The 3,964-nt window shown below is 41.6% G+C and overlaps 1 non-coding gene across 1 annotated transcript; it reads left to right on the forward strand.

Annotated features, from left to right (window-relative positions):
• Positions 1–2,073: 2,073 nt before the first annotated feature.
• trnak-cuu (transfer RNA lysine (anticodon CUU)) lies at positions 2,074–2,150 on the forward strand. Its single transcript has one exon. It is a non-coding gene; the product is annotated as a tRNA-Lys (tRNA).
• Positions 2,151–3,964: the final 1,814 nt, after the last annotated feature.

The raw sequence follows: 3,964 nt of genomic DNA on the forward strand, positions 1-3,964 counted from the left end.
TGGGGTTGCATTGGTATTTTTCACACCTGGGATGTGCAGTTGCTTTGATGATGGTTAGTCTATCCAACAATGATTGTTTCTTCCCTCCACAGTTTCTCCTCTGAGCTGCCCAGGGTCTATAACCCCAGGATACAGCTCCTGTGTTCCATCCCACCCATTTCCATTCCTCACAGTTGGCACCATAAGCATGTGTCTTTGCTTGCGCACACATATATTTCTCAGACCATACCCATGCTGCTTCATTACCTGGCCCACATGGAGCTATGCTGCAAAAGTCTATCTGGGCAGCACAGAGTGTTCCTTCAGTGCAGTGTATTACTATGTCGCCTGTGGTTGTACGACGTGGTCTGGAATGATGAGTGTCGGTGTTATTCTCGTGACCTGGACGTTCATGTAGCCATATGATGGGTGGTACTATGATCAATGCTATGATAGTAAGGATGCATAGTGCCCCCCTTTGCCCACACCCTGTCCTTCTAAACGGATTCCACGGTCTGTCAGCCATGGTGTGGTGTTTTTACTTATCTGTCGGTATTAGTGCTCTTTTGCAGTGAGTTAAGTGGATCCAGGTCTTCCTCTCTGCGATCCTCACTGCGGTAGGTGTGGACAGGAGCACCTGGTATGGTCCTTCCCACCGTGGAGAGGACCAGTTCTTCCTTTTGAGCGTCTTGATAAACACCCAGTCTCCTGGTCCCACCTGGCTCTCTATGTCAGCGTCAGGTCCTGTTGGAGAGATTACTGCAGACATAGTTTCTCTGTTTTTCATCATTTTGCTCATGTAATCAACAATGGTGTCAGTTAGTTCAGTGTCATCCCCCTTGATGTTAATGAGAGGTACTTTATACGGTCTACCATATAGGACTTCAAATGGTGATATGCCTGTATTACTTGGTTGAATATGTAGACTCAACATAACGGCTGGTAGACACATTATCCAACCTTTCTTTGTCTCCTCCATAGCTTTTCGTAGCTTTGCTTTTACTGTCCCATTGACTCTTTCTACTAGTCCTGCTGATTGTGGATGATAACTACAATGGTATTTTAACTGTATTGAAAAGAGTTCACTAAGTCTTGTCATAACTTGATTCCTGAAATGTGGACCATTATCACAATAGATTTTTTCCGGAAATCCGAATCTAGGTGCTATTATTGTAGCGAGGACCTTGGCTACCGTCATAGCATCATTTGTTACTGTTGGAGTAACCTCCACCCATTTTGAGAACATATCTACTATCACCAAACAATATCTCTTCCCTTCATTTTTATTTAGTTCTATAAAATCCATACATATGACCTGAAAAGGGTAGGTTGCTTCAGGAAATTTACCTTGTCTCGGTCTCATTCTACCCTGTGAATTATGTTTAGAACATATCAGACATGAAGCACAAAAATTCTTTGAATAATTGTGGAAACCATAGGTTGTAAATATTTTGTTTATCACAGATACCATCCCTCCTGTTGAGACATGTGAAATTCCATGACTCAAAATAGCTGCAAATCTAAAAAGATTTTTTGGAAGGATCAGCTTGCCCTCAGGTCATTGCCAGAGCCCCCCCTCTGTTAGGGTGGCGCCCTTAGTACTCCACAATTGCTTTTCCGTTTTAGGGGAGTTTTGCTGCATGTCTCTAAGAATGTCTTGATCAATGTGTGTGTGTTCCTCACTGGCTGTGTACTCTCCGTTAGCAGGAAGTTGCCTAGCGGCAGCTAATTTAGCCTCCTCATCTGCTCTGCGGTTTCCACGAGAGATTGGGTCAGTTCCTGTCGTGTGAGCTGAACATTTACATACTGCTACTTTTGAGGGCAATTGAATTGCCTCTAACAAATTAAGAATAAGATCTTTGTGTGTGATTGATTTCCCGGTCGATGTTACCATTCCTCTATTTTTCCACTGTTGTGCAAACACATGTAAAGTAGAAAAAGCATACTGGCTATCAGTGTACACTGTGATGCTTTTGTCACATCCTATTTTACATGCTTCTGTTAAAGCCACTAGTTCGGCAGCTTGTGCTGAAAAACTTGAAGGTAACGCTTCTGATTTCAGTACACAGTCTAACGTTACTACAGCATACCCACTACCGGCTAGCTCAGTCGGTAGAGCATGAGACTCTTAATCTCAGGGTCGTGGGTTCGAGCCCCACGTTGGGCGCCAAATTGTCATAAGACTTCTTCTTTAGATAGAGGAGATCGGAGCCAGCTTGTGAATTATAACAAAGTTTTAATCTTGCATGCAAGAGGAGCGTTCAACAGTGCAACAACACCATAGAGGTTACAGAGTAAAAGGCTCATCTGGTGAGCATATACAGTTAGGTTTTATAATGGGCGTTGTGGGTGTAGTTCTCACACATCGTGTCATCATCTACTGGCGTGAGAATTTCTTCTTGTCCTTGTAGGTATGAGGCTTCCCACCGTCGCAGAGCACACCCTCGATTGCCACTCTGTCTGGCAACGTGTGAGCATGTCCTTGGATGGCAATTCTCATAACACATACGATCAGTGTGGTATTGCACCCGTCTCTTGCACCACGTCTTTTCACCCAAATGAAGATCATCATGAGATCATCAAGTGGTAATAATCCTGTTTGGCTGAAATGCAGATAATGCACTTCCTCTTGAACAGATGAAATCCACAATGTGTTTTTTTGGATGTGCGTGTATTCTTTGTTTTCTGTTTCTTTACTGGCAGAGTGGCGAGTATAGTTTTATTAATATGAGAAGTTATTGTGACTGAGTTTTTCTGTGTGTGTGCCCCAGTTTTTGAGAGTTAATCTGTAATAATAATGTTAATATTAATGTGGTTTATCCACCATTTATAAAGAGCAGCATCTGCGATGTAGCTATAACTCGGTAAATTACAAATACTTCTTAGCAAACCACAACTCGTATAATTCGTCTTTTCCTTCATAAATGACGTCAACCTTGTGTTGTAGTAGAAATATATGCAGTAGAAATATTGATCACAGCTGTCTGCGTGACCACTATAAACAGATGAGTATTACCTTTTTTCATATCTCTATTTCTCATGTAGATGTCCTCTAATTGACATTTTATTTTAAAGTGAGCTGACTGTGTGTCAAGCCATGTTTTCAAACTGTGTTCATTTATTAGGCCTTGCTGAGATGCAACATGGATGAAACTCATCTTTCCCAAGTTCAAAGCAGCCACAGAGACAGATCACTTGAAATTAACCAGAGAGAGTTTTATTTACTGTGTGTATCCTCATAACTGGTGCTGAGGTCGAAGGAAGGCCAAAAAAACGTAAAACAAACCTTAAAACAATAAACATAACCTGTGGAAGAAGGTTAAGAAGGAAAAACAAATTACAATCTCTACAACCAAGCCCTCAGTGGGGTGACACTACAGTCCAATGGGTGGCTTGAGAGATGAGCAAGATGAGTCTATTGTTCTTTGTTTCCCTCGGACCGGCGCCATCCTGGCTCTTCAAATAAAGGGCCGTCCTCCTAGGAACCAATCACAGGCAAGAATCAGGTAGTGAAGTAGCAGTCGAGAGCAACGCCTACGGCATTAAGTGGTAACTGCATTTTGGTTTGTCTTCACCTGAACATTTAATGTCCTTTTTCTTTTTCTTTTTTAGTCTCATCATTTTTAAGTCATTGGTCTTTTTGTGTCTTTTGGCCATAGTAACCAACTACCGCTCAGGGATTTTTCCCAGAAATGTAAATTTGACACAGATTTTTTGTTTTCTGAAAATCTTCAATATCATAACTATAATGCTTTAAATGCAGATTTGATTAGTGAAACCTGTCAAAATGCGCAGATAATCTCAATTTACTGAATAACACCCTTAGATCACACATCGTATTTGGCAGGCTTTTTATGACTCTCCCGATACTTTTTCAAATCTTTAAATAAAAGTTATACGTGCCGTCTTTGCAGTGTTACTGAACTTACCTTCAGTTTCTTGAGAAAATGAGGACGGCGATCACAGTCACGCAGACAGCCAACAG

The sequence above is a fragment of the Pempheris klunzingeri genome, chromosome 9, assembly GCF_042242105.1.
Source record: "Pempheris klunzingeri isolate RE-2024b chromosome 9, fPemKlu1.hap1, whole genome shotgun sequence".
Taxonomy (NCBI): domain Eukaryota; kingdom Metazoa; phylum Chordata; class Actinopteri; order Acropomatiformes; family Pempheridae; genus Pempheris; species Pempheris klunzingeri.